General features: G+C 36.6%; 1 protein-coding gene across 7 annotated transcripts in view; it reads right to left on the bottom strand.

Annotated features, from left to right (window-relative positions):
- The window catches only part of GRM8 (glutamate metabotropic receptor 8), a 358,348-nt gene that overhangs the window by 93,812 nt on the left and 240,648 nt on the right, over window positions 1-23,888 (bottom strand). The gene's annotated exons all lie outside the window — the stretch shown is intronic.

Raw genomic sequence — 23,888 nt, 5'->3', positions numbered from 1 at the left:
CACAGCAGTCTCTTAGGATGGAATTCTATTAGATTTGACATGAGCTGCCCAGAAGGGAGCCAGTGCAGCTTTAAGATAGAGCAATGCTGTGGTTTTAGTACCTCCTCCATCAAGCTATCAGAACATGTATTTACTTCTGTTTCATCTTTTTTGCCCCCTGGGATTTTTTCTTTTTTTTTTTTCTTTTTTTTTTAATTTGATTTGATTTGTAAGGCTAGCTGCACATAACAGAATTGTTTTCATATTTATACTTAAAGTCTTAACTGAATTGTTAGTGTTAAGTATAATACAATGTAACCTGAATCCAGCAAAGAAGGAATGCTGCAGTTTCACCTTTTGATCTTGCTTAAATAGATATAACAACAAGGTTAAATTTCTGTCTAAAATAAAAATCTCAGTGCGTTTCAATGACATGTTGCAGGCTTGTATAAGTAGATAAATCTAGACCTCCCAAAGTTAAGTTAAAAAATTTATTTCACTTCTCAGTTCTTGATTCTTTCTTAAACTTCTTTCTTCCCCTTTTTGGTCATTCTGATTAGTTCTTTTATATTTAAACAAACATCCCTCATAGTTTCTCTGCTTAGGGTAATAGAAAATTAATTCTGGCTTCAGCAAAATATTCCATGCAAATGCAAGTTTTCAAGGCTCTGCCTTAAGCATGCCTCTAACAAGCTTCTCCTGGCTGGTAGTGATGAAAGGTTTGACATTCAAATGACAGTAATGCCACAGTGGGCTCATGAAACAAGGTCAAAGAGTTAAATATTCAATAATAGAAGATTGCCAGTTTTTAGGGGAAATAACTTAAACACGTTTACCAAAACCCCATGAACTAGTTCTGGCCAGAGTAATACCTGGGTTAGAGGTATTAGTTCTTCTGGCTTGAGTAGTAGAAGATTGTAAATGTAGGCTAAGAGAAGAGAGAGGGATGGTTTATAAACATGTTGTGGTGTTGGTTAATTGAAAAACTTAACTGTTTGAGAAAGGTTGTGGTATTGACAGATTTTTAAACACATTTTCCCTGCCCAACAGTAGAAGAATGGGCTAAATAACCTCTTGAGGATTCGCCTCACTCTTATTTTCTGACACTAGTATTTGAACACTATAAAGGGAAAGGTCATTGATAGGAGCATAGAAAGTATCCTGAAGTTTACCATTCTGATTTTATTTCACATTTAGATCATATGGGAAAATAACCACTGCTTACAGATACTATCCACATATTGTTTTTATAACACTTAAAATTTTGCACTGTATTTGATACTGCCTTGGATAACAGCACATCAATGAGCCAAAGCAGAATAGAAACCCATAGCAAAACTGCACCACAATTGCCAATGTAAATACTATCTCTATTAACCTTACATTCTTCAAAATTTCCCAGGATGTTTATTTTCAGCATTTAGGAAAGCAGAGTAGCCCAAAATACACAGTAGTCTATTACTGCGAGATAAAATTCGGATAAAGAGATTATTACCTTAGAAGACAGGAAGAAAACACAACTGCAAGTATTGATCCTGATTTTAATGTCATTTAAGGTATTATTTGGGCAAGGAAGCAGCTATCAGGAAACAGGAAGACTCTGTTAGGAGTCAAGAGGAAACAAAAGAACCAAAGTAGGAAGACTCTGTCCTCTTATTGTTGCAGTTTGAAACTCGCTGTGACATCCAGAGAAGTATACAAAATCTCATGTTTTCACAGGAAGTATCACAATTTCAAAAGGAATATTATTCATAAATAATATTCTACATCGTCACCGGCATCTACTACATCACATGGCAACTCTTTTTTACAAAGGACTTACAGAATTCAAACCACTATAAATTCCTTGAGTTGGTGCCCAAAATACGATCTTACGTCATTAAATTCATTATCACTATGAGTAAAAAAATGTGTCTACCAAAACTGCCATTAATTTGTATGTCAGAGACCACAGACAATTTACAGTAATTGCATAACAGTTTGGGCATTTGCTCATTAGTAAGAAAAAAATACTTATCCATTTCTTTTGTGAGCTTTGCTAACATCACAGATGAGGAAAGTAAATTATCATGACACCTCTCTCCATAGAAAAGTGTATCTTGGAGACCTTGGCAGTCTTTAATAAAATGTAATGACATAAACGGTATACAAATAGATCAGGCAGAAAACTAGTAAATTAGGTTTGTGCAGGCATCATTCTCGCTGAAATCACAGGCAGAAATAGGACAAGGTCAGGCCTTACAGTCCTGTAACAAGCAACAACACTGACAATATGTTGCTATAACCATATTGATTTCAGTAAATATATTTTTGATTTATGGTGTCAGCTCAGAAGCAGGTCTACACACATTTTCATGTCCATCTCAGTTCAAACAAAGCCCACTGACAGAATCATCAGCACCAGCAGCTATTTCACACCTCTGCTGTGGACTGCTCACTGCAAGGCTGACCTCACTAAGCCACCAGCAAGACTTTATACTAATGTACTATCATACTAACATATGTTACTAAAAAGCGGGTGTAACTTATCAAAAAGCATCTGCCAAGATAAAAGAGTCTCATGCCTGAAAAAAATTCAAGTAAAATATGCAGCGACTTAGTTTTCTTCAGATTGCTAATTTGTGAATTTAAATCTCAGTCCCAGATAGTGAGTAGTCATTCATGCAATTATCTTCAGTGACATCCTTAACGTAAGTTTATTATAATATCCCTTTGTTCATTACTTATGATATCTATGCAATCTATGGCTGCTACAGTTTTCAGTTTGGTTTTTAAAATACTGAGTAATTACTCTAGGGACATCTTTTTTCCTGTCTGTGACACTGGGCTTTTACTTTCGGGTGGTGAATTAATGGCATTAATTAGCTTTATGCCTTGACAACACACAATTTCTACCTAAGGGCTTTTTTAAACAAAAAGGAGACTAAGATCAATTAAAACAGATGCAATTAATTTAATGTCTCTTGAAGACAAATGGTCAGATGTAGTACATATGGCATCCTGAAGATATAGATCTGACTTGAATAATACCACTTCAGGTTTAGACTTATGTGATCAGAATTAGGCCAGTTATATGTTTTTCAGCCCCAGGGAAAAATTTTGAAATGTATATATTTAGATAGGAATCAGAACAGTTAAATAAATGATAAAAACTTTATTTCTTCACTACTGAATCTAATAATCCCCATAATCCATTAAGATTTTTTGGAAAATATCTTTATTTCCCACTTTGGAAGTGCAGTTACTTATCTGTTGCTAAACACCTCTAACGACAAAGGTTGCTCAGTGAACAGTCTCAATGTTTAAAAACACAGATCTTGTGGGATGCATCTATGCAAACATAAAGTATTCACAAGCACCTGCAAACTTGAGTGTGTGTCACTCTCCTGAGCAACACACAGCAATTCTCAAGTGTGATTTTCTGCAAAGCCAAAAAAACCAGATATGCTCTTCTAAGTGAAAAGAAGCAGTTTTACAGAAACAAAGTGAAAATACAACCCATGAAAATCAAGCCCAAAAGACCACACAACACAAGACATAATTTTAGAAATACTACCAAAGTTGGATTTTCTCTTTGATCTGAAAATGCCACTTGCACCCTGAGAAGCAAATTTTTGCCTCCAAGTATTAATATCATTGCACAAATGGAGATATCTAGTATTCAAATTGTGCACAAATGCACAACGCTGTGTGGATGGATGAGAATGTGGATCTAAATGTTCAAAGAGACAACAGAAGAAAGTATAAATATGTTATGAGAAGTACAGAATTACAATAGCATAATATCAGTCACATATAAGCATTAAAATGTTAATGGAGTGCTTGGCAAGCCACATACCTCATACAAAAACAGTGAAGCTGCTTTCTAAATAGGTGGAAAATAATCGATTACTCCCACTCCAAGATTGTTTTAGATATTTCCTGTCATGTTGAATTTCTGAACTGAAGACAATGATGATACCCATTTATCTCATTGTCGTTCTTTTATGCAGTGTGGCATAAATGATATGATGCACCTCAACAAGCTACAGCAAGCCAGAAAACTGTACCAAGGGCTTTGCATGAACCCATGCAAATGCTCCCCATCACAAAACAGGTTTTGTACTTTCCTTCAAATTTTGTTCTATAATGAAGAATTACTTGTTTCAGTTCCATAAACACAATTAAGTGTTGCACATCTTCAGTAATTATTATTTAATTAGAACCTGATTTTAAGTAAAACTCAATAGTTAAACAACTGCATCCTCCATTTACTAATTTAGACTGCATGGGGTGTGGGGGGGAAGATTTACCCCACCAATGTGACCATTAGCACTGTTCAAACTGCACATGCAGAGCTTTGATCATGTTCAAAATTATACTAAAACTTCTAATAGAACATTAACGCAGGGGAGTATTTTGAGGAGTAAAAAGAGTTGTTACAGAGCACCTACTTCTATCAAATACTGTGTAAATCACTAATTAAATGAAGTTTCTTCTGATTCTGCATTGACCTAAGTATAGTCTTTACTATAGCATTGAGGATTAATGCTACTGACAGTAGGCCTGGCCAAAATGAGATAAATGTTATGAAAGTATTTTTGATTCCAGCATTACACGTATCACAAAACTGAAACAATTTTAAGAGGTAGTGGATTTTTTAGAAGACTGACAGCCCAAATGTTGGATCATAGTACTTCATCAGTTCACGTCCTTTCCCTCAATGATACACATTTCAGTCAGAGACTTACTGTTTATCTGTCCATCATGTTTTTTTCCCACCCCACCCCCTTCTCTTATTTTTATCCATCTCCAATCCCTGAGAAGTTTTCACATGAAGTTTTGATAACGGAAGTGTGGTCAAAACAGCTGCACTTGTGCAAGAGCTAAAGTTTAAAAAAATTAGCATTATGAAGTTGAAAAGGGTTTTGTCAGTGTTCTTTCAGCCTCCCCTACACATCCTGCTTCAGAACTGTGACTATCCAGAAACATCCTGAGGAAATGGTAGTTACCTTTTCATAGTAAGGTTAGGCAAGGGCTGCTATTGCAGTGCTGAAAACTGAGATGTCTTGTAAAAGGAAATAAAAACTTGTTCTAAGACAGGAGCCTTAGGGCTCTTATTCACATCTGTCTATTTGAGACTTTATATTGAACCAGTCAAATCTAATTAATGAGTTATTTTCAAAAGATGTAAGCTACAATGATAGGTTAATACCCTAACACCTTTGGTTTCTATAAGCCCACCACATCTCATTATTCTCAGCATAATAGTAAAGCTAGCACAGACTGGAAGTTTTTAGGTTGTTTATTCTTCAGATAAAACACTACCCAGGAGATAAAGAACAGAGATCAGCAGAAATGTCGTGGTATCAATACAGCCCTATTTATGTAGTGCATAATTAGTGTATTAGGGTTTATGATTTATTTTTTTTTCTCTCAAAAGATGCAGCTGAATCAAATAGCTCTTAAACCATTCAAAGGGCACGCTTATTTTGACTAGCCAGAAAGAAGGAAACAAAAGACAATACTGTTTTGGTGAAGAAGCATAAGGCAGATCGGCAAATTTATTGAGAAGTAGTTTTCATGGTGATGAGAGAACAAGACATGTACCCGTGTGGGCAGACTGAAATCGTCTTATAAAAACAGGTCTGATGCTGACTCAGTGTTGAGGGTGCTCTTTTTCTATGCTTGTATTTACAAGACCCTGCCATTTAGTATGAATTAGGTAGGAGAAAAATACATTAAAATATCAGTCCATGGCTGGCAAGGGTGAGTCTGACAGTGGCTGCACTAGAATTAAGAACCTCCTGCACTGGAGTCTCAGCAATGCTCAAATACATATTGATGCTAATCCCTCTTCATCCCAGCAGGCTGGCAGTGGTCTACCTATCAGTATGCAAAGCCGTTTGTTATTGGAAAAATAGGGTTATTCCTTCTCTTGAAAGTATGGATGTATTCACTCTTGTTTATCTGTTAGCTTCAGCAGAAAGGGGATTTGGCTTTTATTGCTGTTCTTTAAACATTTAAGGAGATTAAACCCTGGCATACACACTGAACACATATTCTTAATCCCTCCAAAACATTTCTTTTTTTTTTTTTCAGACCACTTTTGTACATGGTATGTAGAAAGGAATCTAATAAAATTTAAACTATTAACAGTAAAGAATTGGTTTTCATTACTGTAACACACATAAGAATCCAGCAGGCTTACCTCTCACATCTATGATTTTGGTGATGAAGAAAGGTATATGCAAATACTTGCATTTTAATTTTTTGCTTGAGACACAAGCCTTAAAAATCTCATCTATATATATTTTCAGCAAACCAGCATTTATAGGAGTACAAATGCAATAAGTCCTGTGAAAATGCACAGCATAAAAAGTCATTTAAGAAAATTATTTATGGAGATAGCAGCCCAACAATAAAACTGTACCTGTTTTAAAATGCTTCCTACAGAAATCCAATGTTACTTAATTTTAATAAGTTCTGCCAAAAAGTCTGAATATATACAAGCAAACTCTCTTAAAACCTCTGCCTAAGAATAATTTGCTGCTCTGAAAACTATCTGAAGCAATTTTCAGCCCTGCAATTAAACCAGGTTTCATTTCCTTTTTGTTTTCTGTTTAATCCTCCCTTTGCAGAGATAGGAGGTTAATAACTTTTAGAGAAAAATGTCAGGATGAAAATGAGATACAGAAATACAGAGTATTTAAAGACAATCTATTGCAGATTTCAGCAGTCCCGAATTGTAGTTGCTAGTGCATCAGTAATATCAGGGTGACAGCTTAGCAAACATTTCACATGGATGGTTTCACAAAGAACTCAGTCATAATAACTCACATTGCAAACTCTCCATGTTATATGCTTACAGGAAATGCTTGTCAAACACAATCTAGATAGATAGAAATACCACTATGAACAAGAACGTTTACCTCTCTTCAGTTATCATGAATTTTGTTTAAATTCTGGATTAATGTCACTTCACTTCCTCTCCCTCCCCTCTTTCTCACACATGTACATGCACATTTAGAGCTTGGTCTTCTGCCTTAAAATTCTCATGCCAGAAAAGTTCTGAATATATAACTCAAAGTGGTTCTGACAAGCATTTTAATGATTATATTATTATAAGATTGAATATAATAACGTTTTCTCTTTTCTTTTCCAATTACATCTTCTCTTTCACAACAATATGAAACAAGAAAAATACAAGAAGTTACCAACACAGGACTTACAATAGTGAAAAGCAACTAATAAGGAAATTTAGAATAAAATGAGATTTAGAATACATCAATATTAATTATACAGGTTAGTTTGGGGTTTGTTTGGCTTTTTTTTTTGTTGTTGTTGTTGCTGGTTTGGTTGGGGTTTTTTTAATAAACTGGACAGATTTGTGATGGAATGCATTCATAGCATCATTTAGCATTATCAATTTACTTCTAAATATCATTGAACATCACGGTTGAAAAGGAGTTACATTCCACAGCAAGGAAAGAGAATGGTGGTTGAAATTGCATTTTTCAGTTCTATTAACTTCCAATTGAAAGACTGTAGTGAATATGTGTTTAAAAGTTACTTCAGGAGAACTGACACTGTAGAGATGCAGTAAGACAGTGCTGGACAGATGTCACTCATTTCACCCCTTTCTAACTCACTGTACTTTGAGAAGTAGTGTTATCAACCTTACCTTTTTTTCTATTTTAGTTACTGATGAATACACTTAATATTTGCAGTTTGTTCTCTTAATGCTATCAAAAGATTAAATTTTGGAGAGCATTTCCTTCATAAAATACTTCAATTTATTCAAGAAATATTCACTTTTTTATTGATGCCATAAAGAAACATGAGCTCATAGGGATTAGCTGGTCATTGCTGGGCCTATGATTCTTCTGTGTTATCCACTTACCAGTGCAAATATGAATACTCTGGAAGTTCTCAGAAGGGAAGCTAAAAAGCAAATCAGCACTGAAATTTTCAGGAAAGGACTGAGAAGATAATTTTTCCTCCCAGAACCTTTTTCAAAACTGTTGGTCACAAGAAGGAATTTAATGTCAGTTTTATTAGAACAGCGGATGTTTCTGGTCTTTTAAAAATCACACCCTAAATGTCACTCAATATTGCAAGTTTTGAGCATTTCTCTTTTGGCCCTCTTACTGTATCTTCCACTATTCTTAAACTTCTTCTAAATACTATATTGTTCTAAATTGATTCTAAGATTTCCCAAATCATTTATCATACGTAGCAATGTGCTATATAAAATAATGCATCAGTTCATGGCTCCGATATATATCCACATTTACAGAAGTCAGAATGTAGAGAACTAGAAATAAAATGGGGTTTTTGCTGCAATTAATGTATTTCAAACAATGTCTGCTTTCACAAATTTTAATAGTTTTTAACATTTTTTAATAAATGACACTTATTGAGACAATATTCTTACTAAGGACGAAAGGAAGATAAAATTCAAAGAAAGTGGAGTTAAATAAACATGGTTCTTGTCTTAAACTACGAGAAGGAGGGAAAAGACACAAATTCAAGGCCAATTAGCTTGATTTCTGTTCATAAAAAGTGGTAGAACAAATAATCAAACACTGTCTGCACATTTACAAGATAAAACAGATACAAAGATGAGTAACAGTGACAGTGGATTCATCAAGAACAAGTCATGTCAAAATAATCTAATAATCTTTTTTTTTTTTCATGAGAGCATAGTAGGCCCTTTGGATAGAGAAGAATCAGTCACACTGTCATCTATCTGCACTTAAAAAGCCTTTTGATGCTTTTTCACATGACATTTTGATAAGCAAACTAGGGAAACACTGCCTGGATGGAATTACTACCAAGTGTTGTTATTAACAGTTCATTGTCAGGCTGGACAAGAGTTTGCAGTACTGTTTCACAGCAGTCTGAGCATATTCATTATTTTCTTTAATGGTTTAAATAAAGAAATCAAAAGTACAGTTATTAAACTTGGAAGACATCACCAGGCTGAGAGAGCTGCAAGTACATTAGATCAAAATTACCTCAAAATTTAAGAAGTCTGAAGAAAATTCTGCACAAATAAGGTGACAATCTGCATTTCATGGTAGAAAAATTAACGATATCATTGCAGAATGGAAATAACTGGTAGAGAGCAATAGCATCCCATTAGTACCAGTTACTGTCACAAGCTGGACATGACATTTTATGCAAAAATAGCATTTTGAGATGTATAAATAGATTATTTTAAAATGCTTTTCCATCCCATTCAACACTTGCAAGGTCTTAGCTGGAATATAGCATTTTAGGAAGGATGTGAAACAGCAAGAGAAGTTTCGGAAGAGAGAATAAGAAAAGAAAACAGAAGTGCTAAGGGAACCAGGTCTGTTTAGTTGAGACAAGACAAGACTGAGAGGCAACATGATAATAGTAAAAACATAAAAAGATAAGAAAGAAAAAAGCTGTTATTCTTGTCCATTGGACGTGAGTTTAAAAAAAGATGAAAATTTATAGATCATTATCCTAAGACATGGAATAACAACTTACATTTGCAAGAATGAAGACTTAAGTTAAACCTAAGGAAAAACTCCCTAGCAGAAGGCAATGGATTGCCTGCAAGGGCTGTGAAATCTCTCTAGCAGACTTTTTTCAAGAACGGGCTGAACAAGCATCTGTCAGAAGTGACAACAGTACAGTTAATCCTGCCTTTGGCAGGAAGACAGAACCAATAACTCTTCAAAATCACTTCCAAATTAATTTTATTCTATCTTTATGATCCTACGCTGATTGTAATTATGTCACTACACAAGTAGAAGCTTATTGTTCCATTAAAAACAAACAAAAGAAAAAAACCCAAAACAAACAAAAAGAGAACCCCAAACCAACCTACCAATCAAACAAACAAAACCAAGAAACACCACTACCACCAAACTAAAACTAAAACTTGTTTGTCTTTTTTTTAAAAAAACAAAAAGCTTTACATATTCGGAAACTTACAATATTATGTATCTGAAAGGGAAACAGAAATGTTTCACTTTTTACATCAAAACCTGCAGAAACCTGTCTGGCAAGTTTAAAAAGCGATTCTGAATAAAATTGCAGTCATAACCACACTGCTAACTCAAACACCTCTCTGTCTGAGGTGAGCCCAGGAGAAATAAGTCAGTCTACACAGTTAGTGATTTACTTCTGCATTTGAACTTAAGGCTAAAAAGCATACCTCTAAGATCAATAGGAATTTTGAATTAAATCATGTCTTTTTCTTTTTTTATCTTTTTTTTTTTTTTGATGGATTGTAGGTGACTTTCTCCATTAAAATTGTTATTAAGTAGTTTATAAAACCAGAGCAAATACTGAGCATTTTGGAGAAGACATCAGTTTGATGTTTTCCCTTCCAACAACACAGACCACGTCCTTTCCTTTCAGAAGACAAACTTTTCATTCCTGCAGATAACGGTGACAACCAAGAACTTCTGAAACTGTCACATCTCTACTGCACTGCTAGTGCCACAGTAAGGAACCACAAGGAAGGCTGCTCAAAGTACAAACAGTGATTTACAGCTGCTGTTAGTTCTCATCCCTTCTTTCACTGGGCTCTATTCATGTCTTATCCTTTCAGTAGGTCTGATTACAGAAAACTCGTTGTCCTTCAACAGTAAATGAGTACAATTTTGTCTAGTGATCAGCACCTGTCTTTCCAGAACCCCATTTCTTCAAGTAAGTTAATAAAAGGGTATATCTTTAACTCTGTACAAAGTCTTTCAGTCGTAAATTTGTAGCAGATAACCTTTTAAAAGCTTAAGATTATGTCTTTGTCAACTGAAATCATATAATGATCTCCTGCACTTATATCTCATCTCTACTGTTTAAACATACATCTTTTATTACTTAAATCTTCTTGAAAGAAAAGATATTCAGATCATTACTTCCAAGAAGCTTCTCATATTGTCAGTTATTTCTATTTGTTTTCAAGAGTAGTTATTATTGTGCTTAAAATGCATCTTTATTACATTTCTGCCAGCTGAGTGCTACTTACAGTTGCATTAAGGTGACTGCTAACAAAACAGTTAGGCACATGCATAACTTTACATGGATAGTGTCACTAAATTCAGCAAGTCAAGAGATGACTTGCTTGTTAACTGCAATTTTATGCCTCAAGAAGATTCTTACATGCTTGCCTAAATGAAAGGTTATAACCTTGATTTTTAAATCTGACTTGATATTATTTGATATTCCATAAGAAATGCTTGAAATTAATTTTCCTCCAAGACCACAAAAAGATTTATCAGGTGAAATAAATTATCATGATAACATTGTAACACTCCTATACCATATACCATTTCATCAGGAGCATGGCATAGGTAAAAATAAGGATATGTTTATGTATATTATCTGATTGTTACTGTAGAATAAGACTTCTAGCCTTGTCAGTAAAGACATGAAGAATGAACTAGTTTGATTCCGTGTAAATGAAAGTCCATTTAACAATGTCCTGCAAATTCTAAAGGTAATACTTATCAGGTCCTCTTCATATGCATGCAAAACTCCAATAAATATTGCAGCAATAGAAGAACACTAAACCAGATACAAAGAGAAATGTAGATTTTTTTTCTCTTTCACCTATTCTTGGAGTAAAAAAAGACAAGGGAACAGGAGTGTCAAAGCAGAACATAACTAACAGAGGGAGGCAACAGACACAGCAGCTTGCTCAGCATTTTGGGGCTCTGCTTGTAGATCTGTGAACTCCTTCTGGTGTGGCCAGGGACCCCTGGGAACTCCTGGAGGAATGGCAGGGTGCCTGCTGCACCAGTGAAAGGCAGCTGTGGGAGGCTGAGACTTCCAGCAGCTTCCAATGAAGCTGATCCTGATCAAAGGGTTCTTTGAGTTTCAAGCTGACTCTGAGCAAGGAGAGCCAAGCACCCGTTCAGCAGGTGCTGGGAGAGATGTGTGTAAGGGTCAGCCCAGAGTGCAGCTCCAAAAGAAGCAGTTTTTAACGATGGTGCAGAAAAGCTGGCTAGAATCCCTGCTGCTGAGGGAAGTGTCCATGTGCTCAGCAGTGGTAGTGGTGCACTACAGACTGTGTCTACAGCACACACCTGAGCAACTACCCCAGCATAGCAGAGGCTCAGAGCAAGCTCCCAAGGGAGGACGCCCCTCTGCAGGTCTCTTACTGAGTCTGGGGCAGGGGATGATGGGCTTCCTGCCCGCAAGAGGTGTCTGCTGGGAAGTATCCACATCACCAAGTAGAGAAGCTGTGCCAAAGGAGGGGCAGAAAGAGTCTGTGCTTACTGGATTCAGAAATGGAGACTCCCAGGATGATGAAGCCTGAGACTTAAAATGGCAGGAGAAAAGCTCCTTCTCCGATTGACAACCACAGAACAGAGTCAGTGTGCCGGTAGGAGACGAGATGCTGAGTCTGAGCAGGAGGTTGAGGGGGTGATTCTTCTCTCCTGAGCATTGATGAGACCACAGCTGGAGTGCTGTGTCCTGTTCTGGGCTTCCCAGTAAAAGAGAGAGCCCAGCTAAGGTCTGATTAAGTGCTTGGAGCACCTGTCATACAAGGAGAAGCTGAGAGAGCTAGGACTTTTCAGTTTGGAGAAGCAAAGGCTTGAGAGGGGTATCTTATCAGTGTGTATAAATACCTTACAGGGGATGCTACAGATGGAGCTCAACTCTTCTCAGTCATGTCCAGTGACAGGACAAGCAATGGGCACGTAGCAAACCACAGAAAAATCTGTTTAAGGAAAAAAAGCTTTTTTAGTGCATGAGCAGCCAAAGGGTAGAATAGGTTTCTCTGAGAGGTTGTGGAGTCTCCATCCCTGGAAATATTCAACATTCAACTGGATGCAGACCTGAACAACCTGCTGCTGTAGCTCAGTCTACTCTGAGGAGAGTGGGTTGGACTAGACATCTCCAGAGGGCCAGCCTCAACTGTTGGATGATTTTGTGAGCAGTAACTGTTTCTGAGGTCTAGTGATTCCAGACTTTACGAAAGTTGCAAATGCTCAGTGATGGTGACATGAATATTTGCAGACATTTGGCTGCACCACCAAGCCAGGATAGGTGTAAATCAGCCACAGAGACCCATCTTTGCTGCCTCATTTCTTGCTATTAAATACCAAATGAAGAATACCTGAAGAATCAACCTACTATGTTTCATGAGCTTCATCTTTAAATGCAAAGAGAAATTATAATTCTGTGCATGTTCTCTCTGCGTGAAACTATGCAATGCAGACTACAAGATCCTGAATGAGAAAGGAATATGACCCATGAAACACCCGCGCTATTAATTGTTGTTAGCCCAGTGGAAAGCCTTCAGGAGCTCAGCCCTCAATAGCTTTGTGTTGGAGGAGCTAGGAGAGGCTCAGGCATTTAAGAAACCATCTCTGTAGTCAAGGCACTCTTATAATATGTATAATTCTTATGCTTCTTCTGGCATGGAAATGTATAATGCTTTACCTTTAGAAGTAAGTAAGATTGAATAATAAAACAAACAGATGAAGATATGTGTGAATAGGAAGAAATCTTTCCATCTCTGTAAAAATGTAGCACTAGATCATGATTAGAAACTAATAGGTAATTTTCTTCTAATTTTTAAAGCATACTAAAGGTAGGTGTTGCCACAGCCAAATGAAGTTTACAATGTCACTTGCCACTTCAGCAGAGGAAGCAGAAAAAGCTGCAGACAATACAACATGTAATGGATCCAATGAAATTATAAGAAAAACGCATATCACAATGGGAGAATGAAAACCCTTACTGCAGTACCACAGACCTTGACTGTTATAGATAATTCTTGATAATGCACTGAATACTCCTAGAAATTAGTATCAGTCATTTTAATTAAAAATATACCATATTTTCGGAAGTGCTACCTTTTAGAAGACCTGCTTCCACGAATGACAGTGGACAGGTCAGTGCAGAAAATTGCGCAAGAAATGATCTCGCCTTAGGATATACACAACGGAATGGGCTGTAAAACTCTTCTGTTAGAATAATTTTTCTTATTCCCATGAACGCCTCTTTTAGGATCTACTTAGTAATTAATCGAAGTCCTCACTAGATGATAATGTTACAACTGAAATATACAGAATAAATTGTGCCAGTGCAAAAGAGGCAGTGATCGGCAAGCCTTTCTTAATTACAGCATTAGGTTTAGCACTTGCGTTAATATGAAATTCATTAACATGTCTCCACATACCACTAGTTAAATCCAGTTTTCTAACAGGCAGAGTCAGCTCTGAAATCAGTGCTTCAGAAAACCTTTTTTACAGCATGCTGTCATTTAAAAAAAAAAAAAAAAAAAGAAAAGATCCACTGAGATCAGGTTTCCTGACATATTGTTTGACTGGGCTCCCAAAACAATTCCAAGCTATTCTCAAGGGGCAACTCTGGACACACAAAAGCCGGAATGAGATCAAACAGTTGTCTACAAGTAAATCTCATATTTCTTCAAACAGACTCTTAATTCCTCTCTTTATATTTTATTGATGTAGTTTTTCATGCTGCATTTTCATGATCAATAGTTATCCTACCCATATAGAAATCTCTGTAGATGATACAGACAGAAATGCAAATGAGAGTAAAAGCTACATAAATTTTTCAGAAATTGATCATGTTAATGATCCTGGTATCTTTCTTTGACAGGTAAGTTATTTACTTTACAAGGAAAGCATGACAGATATAATCTCTCTGGATTTCAGAGTTTTATTCCATGGGAGATGACTGATTAAAATTGAGAAGTTGGGGATTAGAAGCTGGACTGTAAAGTGGATAAGGAACTAATCAAAAAGGAGATCAAATGGGTTGTGCTGAAAATGTCTGAGTACTGGTGGGCTCCCGTGCACTTCACAGTGTATTTTGGAAATCTTTAGTGTTTTTACCAGTGACTATGCCCCCAAAGGGCAAAAAAATGTCCTTTAGGGGCGTAGAATGTGATAATGAACTGTATTGATGGGATGCATCAGTAATATGGAATGAGATCAAACATCACACGACAGAATCTGGGTAATCTTAGGGACTGAGGCAATAAAGAAAAATAGATGATCTGTATATTTTGATACATTTATAGGCTAATAACAGTTCAGATAACTCTCAAACTAGAATCCTGTTTTTCTCTTCAGTCTTTTTTTTTCAGGCACATTAAGGATGTATTATCTACCTTCATAATGTTGTAATTTATTTTTTTTTTACTTCATATTTTGATCTATAATACAATTACACTAGGATTCTTTGTATTATCCAAACTTTTTCCCAATCTTATTTTGTAGACCTTCCTTATTATAATCTCAGAGCAGTAAAACTTGCAAGGATTTTATATAGATCTTCTCAGATCCCTCATGAGCCATCATATGAAGTCATGAAAGATAACCTGTTATAAAACTTTCAAATTCACCTCTTTCATGTCACCTACCTTCCAACTTTCTGTCTGCATTTACATTCTTATTTCTTTTTCACTCACATATCAAATAATTGCACATACATTTCTTACAATACACTGCATTCTTTCTTGGAAATGATTCGTCATTTTGAACTGGATGGACAGATGCCATAATGATGGATTGGGCGAATGCTACAGAACAATGAATTATATAACTATTTTCCTCATCTCATTTCTATAGCCACGATTGTCAAAATTCCTCCCTTTCTTAGCAGTGTTGACAAATGACAACTGAAAAATAGCATTATCTCATTGGGCTCCCCAGCATCTCCAGAATTAAACAGAAGACTCTTCTACCACATTTAATTCTTTTTTCCAGGTCGCTTCTCCAGTTTGCTTGAGTTTCAAATAATAAATAACATTGTAAGTACTGTTGCTTGTTCCCATGAATACTTTTTTTAATGCTCAGTTTCCCAGCCTTCTCAACCCCTGTCATTTAGTGTCAGAATTACTTGTCTAACTGTTGCAGAGACATACAATGCATTATATTCTGCATTTACATATTTCTATCCACCAATTTTTTCCCACTGGTTTTGGTAGGCTTTTTGAGATCAATTTTATTTTTATCTTTCCTGAACTTCTTCCTTATTGGTATTTCCTCCTCTTTTTCCATCCATTGTCAGCTTTGCAACCTGTAGATTCTTTTCCGTTTGAAAGGTGTTTCCATGCTGGTGTGGTTTAAAATCTTGGCTAACAAAATGCATTTGAATTATCTTCTTCCATGTTAATAGTTTTGTCTGTAGGAGTTTTTATTATTTACACGTGTCTTAATTAGTTTATATAATCTCTGTGTATGTGAGGGAGAACTCTATACAGATTATTTCTCCTTTCATTGCTTTTAAAGCAGACAAAAAATAGCACTCATTTTATTAAGTAATTTATGGTTATTGTTACTGTTATTGTTACTGGTAATTAGATTAACAACTCTCTGCAAAGTAGTGTTATCATATGGCTTTTTCACCTACTCTAAGGTTTTGCTATTTTTTTTTTCATTTGGTGAACAACATTCAGGTGATTTACAGTAGTAACTCATCATTTCATTCCTACCTCCTTCCTCAAGCTCATTTTTTCTCAAAAAACACCAGAGTAGTATTGGAGTTGTCTCACCTGTCTTTGGAAATAGACATCTAAAGCTGATATAGTTTCATAGATTTGCTCTGCTGTCAGTTGAGGCATCTTTACAGCACAATTAATCTGCTTATTTAGGCAAGTATATGATGAGGTGAACCATATCCCACTAAGTGACTTTCTCTCTGTTCACTGTAAAAACAGTGTAATCAACTAGTTCATGTGTAGAAATCTGCACTATACACATCTAATGTGAAATAAATTGCTTTTCATTCCTATACTGTTTGGCTTTATGAATAGCTAAAGTCTCTGTGTCCCTGTACTATTCCATTTTTATATTTGTGCCCTCTTCCACTTTATCTAGTTGCATAACACACACCAAATACAGCAAACCAAATAGATCATAGTAGTTTTACTATCTTTTACAAAACTAGGAAAAACTGCATCTTTTATCACCTACATCATGTGTCTGTATAGTTTGCTGTTATTTCTCATGAAAAAAAAAAAAAAAGAAAAACAGCAATACCACTATAAATAGTCCTTGTCTCTAATCTATCTATGGTTCAATATTTGTAGCACATCAATCTGCTGAAGTTATAAGCCCTTCTGGTTTTTTGTGTCTAACCTTATTACTTTCCATTTCCTGGCAACAAATCATATGGTTCAGGCACCAGCTTCTGACCCTTTTATATGGGAGTCATGTTCATTTTTCTTACTCTCAGTTCTTTGTCCACAGTTTTCTATTATTAACAGGTTTCATTATCCTTCTACAGTTCCTTACTCAGAACCCCTCTTGTCACATATCTATCTGGCAATTCATATCAAGATCTGTGCTGATTCCTGTTAAATACTCCATTAGAAATCATTAGCAAGTCAGGACCATGAAGATGAAAGATTTACATTTTCAGAAATGTTTTTCCATTGATCTGAATGTCATTGATTCTGACAGAGGGACCTCTGTGGGAGGACAAAGAAGCAATTGCAGCAGTGGCAAGGGAGAAAAGCTAAGAATATTTGTAGTAATCTTTACAACATGCTAGATTAAAAGATGCATATACCAAATAACGAAAATAAAGGCCAATTTTATAACAATAGATTTGTATTTTTTTTAATATATGAGCCCAAATGAAAGATCTACATGCAGTCTCTGAAGGCAGCAAACCACATCAGAATTATTCCCTTTCTTGACCACTTCCCATTTTAGCACAATACATCTATATGTGTTATCACGAAGTCCAAGGACTTTACAATATGAAAATCACCCACATAAAACAGGAAGACATTTTTAATAGGAAAAGGACCAATAGGAAGGACAAGGGTTCAACTACCTATTTTGGTGACCAAGACTTGAGTTTAATTTCGTTATCCAAGAACTGTTCCAAGTGGCACTAATTTGCACCTCTAAGTTTCTGAAGGACCAGCATTTATAATCCCATTTTCAGAAGCTCTTTAGTCCAACTAACAAGATACAAAGCTGCTTTTTCTGCCCCCTTGCATCTCAGACCCACGAGGGAGAGATACCTGTCTTTTTTGCAATGTCTCTGTTCTGAGTTGTCCTGTCTGGACAGAATTCAAGAGAAATGCAGTTACAAACTCAGAGGGATCCTGGCTGCTGAGCTCTCAGGTCTGCTGAAATGATACTGCCTTGGCACAAGGGAGCCCTGCCCAAATTTTGTATGGGCTTGTCCATACAAACCTGAATGTTAGCAATATTGGAAGCTAAGAGACTCCATTCCTGGGACCAATTTCCTGAAGGTTTTCACTCAAGGACCAGAGCCACAAAAAGAGTTTCTTGCAACTGCTCAATGAAATCAGCATCCTTTTCAGGAATGTCAGTTAACTGCTGTATTTCATTAGCAATTGAACTGATAAGAGCATCACTCACCACTACAGCTTTAAGGCCTTGAGAGATTCTAGTCCTTCATTAAGTTAGTTTTAGTTAATTCAGACCAAAATCAAATAATTAGACAATAAGACAGAAGAAAAAAAGGCCATCAAATCAAAGTCTGTTTTGTTGGGTTTTTTTTTCAGGTGACACAGGATAAATGGGATAAACATAAATTTCTCTCTAAAGGCCATTTATGCTTTTTTAACACTATTTCAATCTACTGTTAGAATTCAACCATTTCATAAGTTTTTTGGTTTTGCGAGTCTATTCTAGCATTTAATGACCTCAGAATTAGAATATACTACACTATTCTATGAACAACTAAAAAAAAAACCCAACCCAAATACATTAGGAAAATGCTTTACAAGCGTTCAATGCTGGAAAACCTGACTTCAAGACACTTTATTAGGAGCACATAATAATCTCTGGGCTTCACAAACTCACAGACATCTATTGACATGACATGGCATGCACTTGAGTAGATATTAGACCCTTGTCATGGAGCTCACATGGTGCACATTTACTGGCGTTAGTGGGACACTTCTGTAAAAACAAATTGTTACCTCTTCTCCACATGCAGAAAAAGCAGTCTGTACTTCTCAAGTGACACTGATGTTATTCACTGTTTGGCAAGTACAGTCAATGTCTATTATCATCTTATTTTTATAGGAAATCTTTAATCTGGTTATACATGAATGTAGAACACACAAACAAACCTCCTTGTGTGTATTTGGAGGACTCAAACAGAAGGTCAATTTCTCAGCTGCCATTTGCTACCTCCTTCTCCTCCTCTTGACCTTACTCCTTTTCAGCACCTACAAGCTCTCATCTCCAAAGGAGGGAAAGCTTCTGCTATTCAAACCAAAGCAAGTTAGCTTAAATCACCTCTGAACACAGATCCAGAGTCCGTATTTAAAGAGACTGGTTCATGTCTTTATTTCAAAACTTTGGTGGCATGGGATAACAACCAGTTATGTCTGATGTGACATGCAATAATTCATTAAAACGCATTCACGCATATGCCTTCACTTCTGCTGCGCAAATTGATATAAGCATTAAGAATTTGAAAACCTAAATAATATCAGAGATTGTAGTTGCATATTGCAGATGGGTACGTCTGCTACAGGGTAGGAGGCAGAAGGCATATACCACTGCTCTGACCCTTCACACCTTGTGACAATAAACTTTAGCACACCTGACATTTCAGTTCCTAGCAGTTGTAGATTTATGAAATCTACTTGCTAAAAAATATATCTACATTGTCTAAAAGTGCCTTAAAAAATTAAAGTATTGTCCCTGTGTTTTCTTATTCACCATACAAGGCTTAGGACAACTCACTACAATAAGAATAAAAACGTGCGTTTTATGCTCAGGTAAGCAAGAAATCTTGCTTAAGCACTTTGTGCATGAACATATTGCTTGCTTATAAGAAACAGTGAAAGTGCAGAACAGGAAAAATTGTCAGTGTCTGAGCTTCAGTTAGTCCATGCATAAGAAGGATCAATACAACAATTTGCAACTATCAAGAACTGGAGCCTTTAAACACCAGCTGGCTTAGCAGAAACTTCCCCACAGTGGCTGTATGTCAATTTAAGGATTATTTCCAAGCACCTTTGGTAGTTTTTCTCCAAAATGGTAAGCAGTGGACTCTAATATCCCAAGGCTTTCTCTTCAGATCTCTGGGTAGGGACTTGGAAGAACCATGGCAGAGTCTGCATTAAATAAGCCTTTCAAGTTTGCACAGTCTGGCGTGTGCTGAGGAGTCTGACTGCCCTGTAGCTGCACATCCTGCACACAGATGATGACTTGAGGTTCATATATCATTTTCACTTTCTTTTAAAATACATAATAATTATCTCCAAAATGTGGGACACAGCTACCATAACAGGCCATATTATGAGCTGTAACTTCATGCTACCTACGGGTATCTTTCTTTGTAAAATGTGATTATGTGTGGTACAGGAACAGTGACAATATTTTTTTGTCTCTCGACTCAGGATCAAGCTATATTGGAGCAAAGCCAGGGCAGTCCTAGAGAGGCTGCACAGCCAAACAGGAAAATCAAATGTTGATCCAGTTGGAGCCCAGAGTGAGCAATAATGTGTCGTCTGTGGTTGTAGCTATTTCACAGAATTACAGAATTGTTAGGGTAGGAAGATACGTCTGGGGATCACCTAGTCCAAGCCCCCTGCCAAGCAGGGCCACCTAGAGCAGGTTACACACGAATGTGCCCTGGGCAGCCTGTTCCAGTGCTTTGCCACCCTCACTGAAAACAAGTTCTTCCTCATCTTGAGGTGAAACTTCTCAGGTTTTAGTTTATGGCCACTGCTCCTCATCCTGCCACTGGGCACCACTGTAAAGAGTCTGGCACCATCCTCCTGACACCCACCTTTGAGATATTTATGTGCATTAATGAGATCCCCTGTCAGTCTTCTCTTCTCCAGACTAATCAGGTCCAGCTCCTGCAGTCTCTCCTGACAGCAGACCCCTGATCATTTTTGTTGCCCTCTGCTGGACCCTTTCCAGTAGCTCCTTCTCTTTCTTGTACTGAGGAGCCCAGCACTGGACACAGTACTACAGATGTGTCCTCACCAGCGTCAAGTAGAGGGGGAGGATCACCTCCCTCGACTTGCTGGCCACACTCATCCTGATGCACACCATGATACTGTTGGCCCTCTTGGCCGCAAGGGCACACTGCCAGCTCATAGTCAACTTGTCCTCTACCAATACTCTCACGTCCTACTCAGCAGAACTGCTCTCTAGTAGGTTAGCCCTCAACCTGTACCAGTACTTTGGGTTATTCCTCCCCAGGTGCAGTACCCTACACTCACCCTTGTTGAACTTTATTAGGTTTCTTTCCACTCAATTCTCCAGCCTATCAAGGTCCTGCTATTTGCTTAGCCTTACAGTCAAAGGAAAGCAATCTACTATTGATGCCTCCTTAAGATGCAACATACAGAATTGTGGATTTCTCGTTAAAGATTTTTATGAGTATATACATGGCAAACCTTGAAAGAAAAGAAATCCTGAGGAGGCAGCAGGATACTGTGCATAGGTAACGTATATAGCTACTTCCCTTCCATTGAGCCTGTACAAATTGCTACCTTTGCCTGCCACGAGCAAACACAAACTCCTTTGCTGTTCCATTGAAAGACATACAGTTCCTAGAGGAATATTCATTTAGTGAATGACAAGGACTGTCTCTTATTTTGCTGTTCTTTACTTGTGCAGATAAACATACATGACAGAGAGCACATCTGTAAACTCAGGATGTTTTGAATTCCCCAGATATAGGTCAGGTAACTGCTATATTACTACGATGCTTTTCAAGCTCTTAGGAACTGTCTTCCTGTACAGAGCAAGCACAACACCTAAACCTGAAGCCACATCTAAGTGACTAGATGGTACTCATGATACATATATGTAATTGTAATTACAAATTGCCTTTGACTGTTTGCGTGCCAACTGATCTGGAGTTTTCTTTATTTTTTTAGCAATTTGCTAAATTGTTATGGTCAATACTTTTTTACAGTTTTTTGCAAGTACAATTGATTAACACCAGTATTCCAGACCCACTAAAATGAACAGTAAATTTTCTATCGATCATAGTATGGTTGGAATTTTATAAACCTAGTGTTGATAAACATAATATTTCTACATTTTCCCAGTTAGCTGATGGATTGTCATTTTTCAACTAAATGATCAACAGGAAACTTTTTTTTTTTTTTTTAAGAAATATTTCAGTAAACTGAATAGCACTGCTTCATTTCAGAATGTGAAATAAAAACATCCACGTGCCAGAACAATATGAAAAGTTTGGGGGCAGGACTAAGCTCCAGTGTTTCTACCACCTTCATCTCAAAGCAGAGCTAGCACTGCCATATTAAATATTTCCAATTTCCTCATGGAACTGTTTGGACACATAAACGTCTTCCCCTCAACTTAACAGAGATTGACTGTACCATGCCCTTTTACCCTTCAGCTGAACTCCTAAACTTTAGGCAAGTCAGCATCAAAGTTAATCATGTCAGAAAATAAACCTCACCCATTGTAATTGGTGGGTCTAAGGAGGAAGCTATGATTGGTGTGTGAATTTTAATACAGTAGTTAAAAACACATCCAAACTTTCATACTCTGAAATGTAGCTGTGTCCTCTGATAATCTAACCTTTACATAAATAATTCAACTACCAGCAAATAAAACTGCTAAAATTAAGCTTTCAAGTAGAGCACCAGTCAAGCTGATAATTTGTTAATAGAGCTGTAAGTAATAGAGAGAAGGACCATTTTAAAATCCATCTGGCTTTGTAGGCTCCTATGACTTGGATTAAAAGAGTTTAGGCTTCCAAGTGTAACTAATAAAGGGTATTCTGTATATCCTATATTCCTACTTTTTTTTTTATTAAATGCTAATGTAATTATAAAAGTTAATAACCTAAAGAAATTGGCACAAATTGAAAATGTTAATATGGAAGCCTCACTAATATATCATCACTTTGAAAGTGTGCTATGCACAGAATCCACTAAAATCTTTACTGAAAATTATTTTACCTTTAAATATCAAATATTCAATTTTGATGATAGAGATAACAGGAGACTTGACAGAAACATTTTCTCTATTTAAAACAGAATGCCTCAGGAATTTATGCATCAAATCCATTTTATTTCAAGCTTACAAGGGAGAGATACGGCTAAGACTACAGGGAGCAATATTTTGGGTCCAATCTGTTCAGCATAAAACATAACCTGCTGTGTGGCCAAAATTATTGGATATCTTAATCCCCAGGAATAACAGCAAATGCTTCCTCTGCTGGAGTAAATTAGAGAGGCTTGTAAGAAAGATAAACTATCATCTTCCACATTTTTAATATTTCATACTATTAGAAATGCTTTAACCAGCCTTTGAGAAAATCTCTCTGACTTATAGCTGCCTGCAGAAAAAAATACAGAAGTAGATGAGTTGCTATAGTCCCTAAATGCTAATAGATAGGCTAGCTCTCTGGTAGACTTTAGAGGCATTAGCCTTTCCATTGGCTATATGGAGAATTAGATACTTACTGTAGACTTCACCAGCTACTGAAACTGAGAGAAACTTATTTGCTTTTGAGGGATGAACTGAATCCCACCATTTTCCTCTTGGATGTCTTCTTTAGTTTGCCTGGATTCTCCCTGGTTTTGCTTAAGATTGCATCAATCTTAACAAGGTAACAAGGTCTAACATGTCTAACTTGCTCTCGAACTCAGTACTGCTTTGACTACAGATCTGAACTTGGTTGATTACAACTGAATACCACAACTCTACAACAATCGAGTAGAAAAACTAAACAGTGCTGTCTGATGATGTCTGCAATGTCTGCTAATTGTAAATTTATTCATTCCTCCCTGGAATTCCTGCCCTAGAATATTAAGTCTAACTGATTTCACTGTCTTTCCCTTTAACATAAAGAAATGGTTATTTTCCTCCTTAGAATGTAAGATTTGTCAACATAATTTCACTGACAGTGACCTCCCTGCAGTGCTCTATTTTCTGTTTATTGCTTATCAGCCATTACCAGCTAGA

The sequence above is a fragment of the Strigops habroptila genome, chromosome 3, assembly GCF_004027225.2.
Source record: "Strigops habroptila isolate Jane chromosome 3, bStrHab1.2.pri, whole genome shotgun sequence".
Lineage (NCBI taxonomy): Eukaryota > Metazoa > Chordata > Aves > Psittaciformes > Psittacidae > Strigops > Strigops habroptila.
The sequence above is the reverse complement of the archived record's forward strand: the minus strand, read 5'-3'. Positions and strand labels throughout refer to the sequence as shown.